The sequence below is a fragment of the Oryzias melastigma genome, linkage group LG16 (assembly GCF_002922805.2).
Source record: "Oryzias melastigma strain HK-1 linkage group LG16, ASM292280v2, whole genome shotgun sequence".
NCBI lineage: Eukaryota > Metazoa > Chordata > Actinopteri > Beloniformes > Adrianichthyidae > Oryzias > Oryzias melastigma.
In genome coordinates this window covers 24,876,808-24,886,829 of record NC_050527.1, presented here as the reverse complement: position 1 = coordinate 24,886,829, position 10,022 = coordinate 24,876,808, and the positions used below count along the sequence as shown (strand labels likewise).

The window sequence follows — 10,022 nt, the reverse complement described above, 5'->3', positions numbered from 1 at the left end:
GCACATGTCTGCAGCGGGGGCGTGGGGTGGTTCGGAGTTCCGCACACTTAACGGATATTTATTAGTGTTTCTTAAGGGGGGTGCTTTGCGGCAGGTCATCGCGCCGTCATCTCCGATGCGCACGAGGATGTTATGTATAGGAGGCAGGGTAGGGTGTCTGGGGTGGGGGGGAGGAGGAGAGAAAGGGAGTTGTCAGACAGGCGCTGCAGACCCGATGCAGTGGGAGGAGGAGGTGTATGTGTTGGGGGGGTTATCGGTGCACATTTCCCGTTAGAAAAAAAAGGTTTTGCAGCAGCTCCGGTGAACAAAGAGACCCCCCTCCCCACACACCTCCCCATCCCAACCCAACGCATCCGCGCGGCGCTGCAGCTGGTCCCGCGCGCTGCCTGCAGCTGCAGCCGCATCCTCCACCTGCCGGCCTCGCTGCTCCAGCTTTCATGAATGACTTCAGACGTCTTGTTGCACGTGGTCCACCTCCTCCACCCCTTCAAGAAACAAAGCTCCAACTCCAGCACGTGCGCGCGTGTGCGTGGAGGCACCCGCAGACTAACAAACTCTGTGGAGGCTGAGCTGAGGGCGCAGCTCCATGAAGTTTGTGGAAGCAACGCAAACATCTGAATGGCGGGAATTGTCTTTGTGCTCCCCGAGGAGGTGTCGGTTTTACTCCCATCCGTTCAGTCAAACGTGTGCGGTCTCCTCCCACAGCGGAGAACATGTGGGAGCCCCAACATGGCAGCAGGAGCATCCTCCTCCTCCTCGCTGCGTGTGTGATGGGATGTGGAGCAGGTGTATTCACGGCCGTAATCAAGGTCTAGACGGGCTCTCCAGGTGGCAACCACCTCCCCCAGGGCGCGCTGTGGAGGAGAGCTCAACAGGGTGACTCCTGGTGTGAGGCCAGGATCAAAGCAACACAAACAAGGAGATGCAGGAGCATGCAGGGAGGAAACTTCTCCTCTGAGGGAGTCAAACTTATTTCAATATCGATTCAGGGCGTTTATAGAGAAAAAGTCAAACCTTTAACAGTGAAAAAGAGAAAATTGTAAAAGTAAAAAATATTTGCTGAAAGTGAAAGTGTTGGTCAAAACAATATTAGTGTTTGAAAAAGTTTTTATTTGTTCTTAATATATATACTTTAAGGACAGGAAACAAGACTGAAAAGTTTTATAAATTAATGGTTGTATAAAAGTACGCTGCTAAAAGAAGAATTTCAGTAAAATGACTCAAAATACTGGCTAAAATGCTGCTACTAAGGATTATTTACACATTTTCGAAATAAAACTAGAATAGTTTAGGCAAAAAAGCAATAAATATGACAAAAATATAGTAACAAGTTTCATCTAAAGTAAAAACTTAAAAAAATAATCTAGTGAAAAACAGCTGAAAACATTAAAATGATTTTAAAAAAGGTCAGTTTGTTTGTGTTGCATATCTCATGTACAAATACAATTAAAGGACTTTACATTGAAATATTTATTAAATGAGACATTATTACAATAAATGCATGATAATAATTTGAAGAAAATAAAAAAGAACTGAATTTAAAGTAAAGGAACTGTGCTTTTGAAAACAATTAAATCACATGTAGCTGAGAACAGGTGGATTTTTAACCTGGATTTCAATAAACTGATTAAGGTTTTCTGGAAGTCTGTTCCAGATCTGTGGAGCATAGAAGCTGACTGCAGCTTCTCCATGTTTAGTTCTGACTCTAGGAACTGATTAAAGACCTGATCCAGATGACTGGAGAGGTGGCTGTTACATATGGGGTCAGGAGGTCAGTATTTTGGAGCTAAACCATTAAAGATTTATTAACCAGTAACAGAACTTTAAAGTCCGTCCAGACAGGCAGTCCATGTAAAGACCTCAGAACTGGACTGATGTGGTCCACTTTCTTGCACTTGTGAGAACCCGATCAGCCGAGTTCTCAATGAGCTGTAGTTTCCTGATTGATTATTTTGGTAAAAACACGGTTAAGCTTCATTCAAGTGACCTCTTCCAATGAAAAGTAAAGACATGTAAATGTGTGTTGTGGCCTTCATGCGTAGCTGCACTATTTTCTACAACGATTCCTTTGGCTATTGAACGTGTATTGAAAGTTAAACCCGAACTTTGACTCAATCTGGTAGTGACTTCTGCAGCATCTCTGAATTCACATAAGAGCTCACTGTTTGGACATTGATCATGGACAAATAGTCAATGAACATTAGATAAAGAAGAAGAGGCCCCTCCCTGCTTGTTCAGTGTGAACACTGTGGGCTAAATGTGTCAAAAGCCCGATATGGATGTAGCTGTACGGTTGTAAAGTCAACAAAAGATGAACACCTCAACTTCAACCTTAGATCTTAACTCTTTAAAACTGAAGGTTTATATTTAATAAAACGATTTATTGACAGATTCTACAACCGTTTACACAATCATCGTAACTCCAGTGGATTCTAATGCGCCATTGTGCAACACTTATTTTAGAAATGTTGCATAGCATAAATATCAACGGATTCACGTTGATATTTAGATTTTTTCAGCAACATTTTCATTGTCTAAGTTTCACTTTGATCATCTTTTTGATCAATTTTCAAAGTGCGGTCTCTTAATTATAATTATGGCATTATTTTTCAGGAAACAGTTTCTGCAAAGCAGCAGGAGTTTTTAGAAATTTGCCTCTGAGTTGTGAGCGGGACCATTGGTGTAGAGCATGTCAAAGTCAAGGCCCGGGGGCCGGATCCGGCCCTTCTGGGTAATTTTATCCGGCCCTCCAGATCATTTTATTTTGTTGTTATTAATGGCCTGTACATGTTGCACTTCTTTTTAAGTTGTTGCTTTTCTCCTTCAGAATCTGCTGGAATGATGTTGATCTTGTTAACGATTGAAAATTTCACTAAATCAACAAACATAAACACTGGAGTTCTGGTGGTAAAGGGTTAATCCAAATCATGTTGAATCCCAAAAACCGGATGCTCAAAAATACTCAGACTAATGATGCAGCTACTGAAATGGGGGCGGGGTTTCCCCGTGTCAACAGCCCCGCCCACAAACCCAGAATTGTATTTTATAATGAGCTGCTGCCATTGTGCATCAAATATGTCTTAAACGACAAAAGCTTTTTAATTTTATCTGATAATTAAAGATCACTGGGAACAATAGAAATAGAAAAAATATGTTTGGAGTGAAACTTTAAAACACCATAAACACAAATTTCATGGGAGTGGGTCTTTAATGGGTTAATACTTGAAATATTGGGTTTCTGCCTTCATGTTTTTATCAAAATTTGGATCTTTTTCCATCACTGCACTAAAGTCTAATTTTATGATGATGATGATGTCATTTATGACACACTGATGCTGATTCAGAAAACTCTTCCTCCACTTCAGTCGCTGTGATCTACTGTCAGAAGAAGCTGAAGATCATTTTCAGCCAAACCAGACTATACCAGAAAATTCCAAATCATACTCATAATTATAATTTATAAGACAAATTTGAGAAAACTGTGAAGTATCAAAGAATGTGTGTTGACTGTTTAAAAAAAAGGATTTCTGTGCAGTTTAGCCTCGGATTTTAAATATGATCAAAGACTTGTTTGGAGTTTATTTTGTGAGTCATTTTCTTTCAAAAAGTTGATCTTTACAAATAATTTTTCAAAGTTCAAAAATGTTCTCTTGGCTCTGAAAATATTGACTTTTAGGCATTTTAATAGCATATAGTTTGCAAAAACAGTTCATGAAAGGATTTAGAGGAGTTTCCTCAAATATAGGTTATGTAGAGCACGTGTCAAAGTCAGGGCCCGGGGGCCAGATCCGGCCCTCCGGGTAATTCTATCCGGCCCTCCAGATCGATTTACTTTATTGTTATTATTGGTCCAATGTTATCTTGCGCTCATCTCTAACTTGTATCATTTTGACAACATATATTTTTATATTGAAAGTTATTTAAGGTTTAAGTTGATTTATTCTGGAATAATATTCCTGCCTGTTTTTGTTCAAAGTAATGTTAAAAAATGTGGTTTTAAAGTTTTAAAAATGTTAGTTTTAGAGTGTTGAGTAAATGTTTATCCTGTTCGACCTAAAGGTGTGTTTTGGATTTTATCCCCGTGTGATTGAGTTTGATTTAACGGTTCAGTCCTGCTGTCTTCGAGGTCATCAGGGTCCTCTGAGCCCGTCCTCGTGGACAGTGAGCTTTTCCTCAGAACCTCTGTGGCGCCTCTAAGTGGATCTGGTTTCCATTCAGAACCAGCGCCTGTAGAAGTGCGCTACAGTTGTGTTAGCAACAGGATACTTGTGAAGTGCTGAGGTCGTGTTACCCAAACACGCCAATAAAACATCCTCTGTGATCTGGAGCATCTGGTTGTCACGGCGATGCCGTTTCTCCCTTTTTTCCCCCTCCTGACCGGCATCTTCAGGGCGCCGCAGAGCGAGCCGCAGCAGGTCTTTGTGTGGACGCCATGCTTTCCACCACGCCTGTGCGGCCGGCTGGGAGAGTCACCGGCTCCACGCTCGCGCCTCCTGAAGGACGGCCCTTTGACTTCCACCGCCAGATGTCCCTTTCAGGACTTCCAGCGCCCCGCCGGAGCTGGAATGAGGCCTCGGCAGCACAAAGGGACGCGCTGGCTGAGCACCACGTGCTGCTGCCGCCCCGCTCAGGCTCGCAGGGATGATGTAAGCCCTCATGCAAATGATACCACATCTTGTGCTCATAATCCACAGAGAGCCCTGAAGTCAGCCGGCTGAAAAAGTGGAAAAGCAGAAGCCACACTTCGGTGTGTGTGGGCTCTCCCCGCTGCTCTCTTTCTCTCTTTCTGCAAACTGTTCTTTATTTGTAAAAACTTCTTCCCAAAATGTTATTGTAGCTTTCCAGAGACACAAACCCAGTTAAGAAGTGGAAAATTGCGAGTGTTCACTCTCAGTCTGGACCGGTTCCAGTTTAGATCATTTCATTTTTCATTCTTCAAACACAGCTGGAAAAAATATCAGAACCCAGAACGGTCATTTCTAACTCACAGAGAACCAGCATAAAGCAAACCAACCTTCTTATTTTAAAGACTTCCTTAATATAACAAACGAGACTTTCACAATAAAAGCATCAGCGAGAGCACAAACAAACAGGCAGGATGCTGTCATGAGGAGAGCTGCTGTCATCTGGGAACATGAGTCAGGTACGATGACTTCATTGCTTTTTGTGGGGATTAGGTCATCCCCCCACCCCCCCAATCCCGTCTAATCACATTGATGCTGAGCAGCTTCAGTGACACGCCCGACGATGAGGAGGAGGAGGAGGAGGGCTCCAGGCTCACCTCACCACCCCCCGCTTCCCGTACGGTGGTGATCTCACACCAGCCTTCTGTTTATTCCTGTCACCCCCACCCCCCCACTCACCCCCAGTGAAGAAGCGTTTTAAAGGTTCCAGTCAAATTAAAGATGAAGGAGGCTTTTCATTTTCACATCTGTTCTCAAAATTTCCATTCGTCAAATTTCATTTTTTAAGTTTCAGTCAGATTGATCGATCAGAAGGATTAAAATGTTATAAAATATGTGAACACTAAGGAAACTGTCACCGCTATTGATGAAATGATTTTTATTTAAAAAAATCTTTTGTTTTCACTTTTGACTTTTAAATATTGGAAACAAGTTATTTATTTAAAAAAAATCTGTTATTTAAGTGAGAAGACTAATACTCATAGTGATGGAAATGACATGTTCTGTCCATCAAGCCCCGCCCACAACGACTAAAAACTGATTGATGTAAAAACTACAATAAATTGGTTAATGGGATATTCTGGTTTAGAAGAAAACGCAGCAGAAAAACAAATTATAAAGTCATAAAAGTCAAAATTCAACTCTAAACCATAAAAAACATTAAAAATATATTTTTATTTACATTTAAGTTCAAAATGAGGGCTGAATTTTGATTCAAAATCTTAAAAAAAAAAGGTTCTATCATCATTAATCAACATAGTGGCTGTAAATCCAGCTCTGATAATCAGATTAGATTATTTGATCCGATTATTAAAGTGAAACTTTTCCTGATCCTGTGTGGATTTTTTTGGAGTTTCTGTCCGAATTCTGACAAACGTCTCAGTCAGCCGGTTCGATCCGGTTCCTGCAGCTTCAGGGGGTAAATATTTATTTGCCACTTTTAATCTGAATGATGAAGGATCAGAGAATCCTCTGCAGGAATTTATTTCTCAGACGTTTTACAAAAGGATTGACAGAATTTAAGGTGGAATCTTTAATGTTTCAGTTCCACTTTCTGCTCAGGTTACATGAACCAGCAGAAAGTTGTTTTTCTCTGATTGCTGTGGTGCCTTCAGGAGCCTCGTTCACAATCATCTCACAGAAGATTTGTTTACAAGTTTGATGCATTTCACCTAAAACAGACTTTAGATGTTAAAAATTCCTGCACACTCAGCATATTCAGCCTCTGCATTACTGTTTTGGTAATCGTGTCAGTCAAACCTGAAAATACAGTGAAGCTGAATACATCATCTTAACTGAAAAGTGAAAATTATTTAATTTTTGAAGAAAATAAAGAAAAACCGTTAAATACTTTCTTCCTCCAAACATGGTTTAGATTTATCAATAAATGTGTGAAGATCCAAGAGAAATGCAGCGATGATCTGAAGGTTTGAGGAACGACTTCAGGTTCAATCGGTCTGCTGTTCAAGACACACAATCACACAGACACACACAAACCCCTCAGAACCCAAACATTGATCCAGGTCTGAAAGAACAGACAAGCGGCGGAACATTCTGGTCTAGAGACGTGGTGAAGGAACATTTCTGATCATCTGCATCTACGTCTACACACACAATCACACACACATGCAGACACACAGTTATACACATGTAGACACACAATCACACACAGAGCTGACAGACATGCAGACGCACAATTCAACACATGCAGTCATGCACAATCACACACTCACCGACACAGAATTGCACACACCCATACACACAATCAGACACTCACAGATACACAATCACAAACTCACAGACACACAATTGCACACATTCATACACACAATCATGCACTCACAGACAAACACGCTCACATGCAGACACACAATCACTATTGTGGACACAATTGCACACATGCAGACACACAGTAGCATGCAGACACGCAATCACACATGCAGACACAGAATTGCACACAGGCACACCATTGAACAGACGCAGACACAATCACACACATGCAAACACACAGGAGAGCAAACAATTGCACACATGAAGAAACACAACCACACACATGTGGACACACAACAGAACACATGCAGACACAGAAACGCAAACATGCAGAAAATCACACAAATACAGACACACAATCCATGCAGACACAGAGAATCAAAGACACACAAGCAGTTTGCACAGACACAAGGTCACAGATGCACACAAAAACACACAATCCCACATAAAGACACAACCACACATAGTAACAGACACATTGAGACACAAATTAAGTCAGGCTCATTATTTTTATAAATCTGTAAACAGCTTTATTTTTGTGAAGTTTTTTGTTTTGTCTTAATTTATTTTTCTCAATATCTAATGAAATATTGAGATGAAATGAGTCCTTCAAACTGAAAAAGTGTTCTACCTTCATCCTGCAGATAAATAACTAGTGTAAACATCCCATCCTGATGTTTCTCCTGACACAACGATCAGGGCGTGACGCTGACCTGCGGCGGCGGTCTGGACACGGCCGGCCCTTCTCAGAGGTCACGCCGCCTCATTGACCCTCAGGCTCCTTCCATCATTCATGAGCATTAGGAATCTAAACAAACTGCTCACAGTTGGGTCGATCATGTAAAATTCATCAGCTGTTACATAACGAGAAGCATATTAGGAGCTTGGTGGAGAGCCTCCAGCAGCACATTCTCGTTGGCTTTGATTTGTGTTTTTGTTTGTATTTACAATGAGTTTGGGATTATGCAGACTGCAGCGTTCAGCTGGGCCCATCTGCACGCCTCCTAATGGCAGTCATGCTGATGCCTTGAGGAACGCGGAGTCGCTCCCCGACTGCCACTTTAATTAAATCATCAATTCATAGCTCAGGTCTGAGCATCCATCACGGCCAAAGTGGGGTTTGTGGGGTCAGACCGGCTCCCTGGGGGGTCCTGACTGAAAGCCGCTATTTTCCTCTCAGGATGAGGCTGAGCTTATGATGGGAAATAACAACGTTTTAGTGAAAAACTGAGAATCCACTCCTTAAAAATCAGGTAAATAGACGCAGTCTTTTGATGTTTTAATAGGAAAAGATTTGAACTCATTTGTATTTTTTTTGCTTTAGTTTTAAGATATTTTTGTCCTTTTCTGCAAAACATTCCCAACATTTTTTGTCATTTGACAGCCCACAGTATGATAGTGTCTCCGCCGTACCTAAATATGCTGTTTATTTGGTTTTAACTTTAACCTAAAAAACAAAATAAATGTGGAAATACATCTTTTTCATTGTTTTGTTCTTATTGACATTATTTTTATTTATAAAGCATTTTAAAACAATTAAAAAAGTGCTTTAAACTAAAAATAAAAATAAAAATTGTAAACAAAAAAGTAATAAAAAAGTAAATAAAATGTAATAAAAACTTGAAGATAAAAAACATAAAACACAATTATTGAAAGTCTCGAATCAAGTTTTAAAAATGATTTCTGAAGAAGCTTGTCTAATATTTTAGGAGAATTCAGATGTGCTAAAAGATTTTTTTATGATTCTGCATATTTCAAAGTGATTTATTTATCTTTCAGTCTGTTGCAAAGTTTTTCCTTTTTGAATGTTAAATGATAGAATTAATTTAAACCTGTTTATTATTTATTTTCATACTGCGCATGTGCAGATGCTCTCCCATATAAACCAGCTGACTAATGTTCCCTGAGCTCTAAAAGGTTTATTTTTTTTAAATCTAGTTAATTGACATTTTCTCGTGGAATTGAATTTGCAGAATCGTCTAGAAAACCCAAACAGGTGTTGTGTTGGTTGTGTCCGCCAGGTGGCGCCTGCAGGCCGCCCTGAGTCAGTGTAATCAGGCGCGCTGCTCTTCAGGTGGATGCTGCCTCCGCTCCGCCCGGCTCTGATCGGTTCGGTTCGGGTCTGTGGCTGTTTGACGTGCAGAGGAAGGAGTCCTCAGAGGAAGAACCGGTGATGGACTGTCGGTGTGTGTGAAGGTCCGCGCTGACTGACTGAAGGTAGGACGAGGAGAAGCGTTTCTGCTCCGGGCGCGTGAGAATAAGGGAGTGGGGAGGGGGGGTGATTCGGTTCATGAACTCTGTGACCCAAACTGATCATGTTTTCATGAGGCGCGCGAGCCTGCGGAGGGCGCAACTTCGTCCTGAACCGAACAACCCCGATTTAGGGGACGACCGGCGCCAGGAGGGGGCGCCAGAGAGGCCGAGGAACCCAATCTGGGTTTGATTGATTGTGGGCGGAGCTACGAACCTTTTACATAAAACCATCCAATCAAAACTGTAGGGAGAAGTTTCCATGATTTTAAATGTTTTATGGAAGAAGTTACTTCAGAACTGTTTCCTGCAGTCAATGAATATGAGGTAAAAACACTGAAAAAATAAAGAAAAATACCAAAAATAAGGAAAAGTTTTAACTATTTGGTTTATTTACCTTTTTGTTTTTAAATGTATTAACCCTCAGTGGTTCAGTTTAGTTGGAAATAATTGTTTATTGAAAACTTTAAAATGAGCATAGACTCCTAATGGACATTAAATTTGATTTTATGCAGTAAAAATACTCATAAAACACAATGATGTTTTTTTAAAATATGGAAAAAGTCGAAAGTTGTTTAAAGATTTTACCCACAATGGAATCATTTAGGTTTTCTTTTATTTGCTTCAGCTATTTTAGCCCCACAACAAAGGGCTTTTTAATTTAATTTGATTTATAAATGCTATTAAAATTTGTTTATTATTATTTTATGTAACAGCAGTTTACATTTTGAGGTTTTCTCTTTCACCAAAGTCTATACCTGAGCCAAATGTGACTCCTTTTCTGTTTCCATTGTGACTCTTTTGCTTTATAGAAAAATG

At 40.6% G+C, this 10,022-nt stretch overlaps 1 protein-coding gene across 1 annotated transcript in view; it reads left to right on the top strand.

The window, feature by feature from the left end:
- The first annotated feature begins 8,948 nt into the window (after positions 1 to 8,948).
- lmna (lamin A) overlaps positions 8,949 to 10,022 on the top strand; it is a 42,658-nt gene continuing 41,584 nt past the window's right edge. The window contains exon 1 of the mRNA XM_024258292.2: positions 8,949 to 9,170. The gene's annotated coding sequence lies outside the window, so the exon portion shown is untranslated. The remainder of the gene's footprint in view (positions 9,171 to 10,022) is intronic.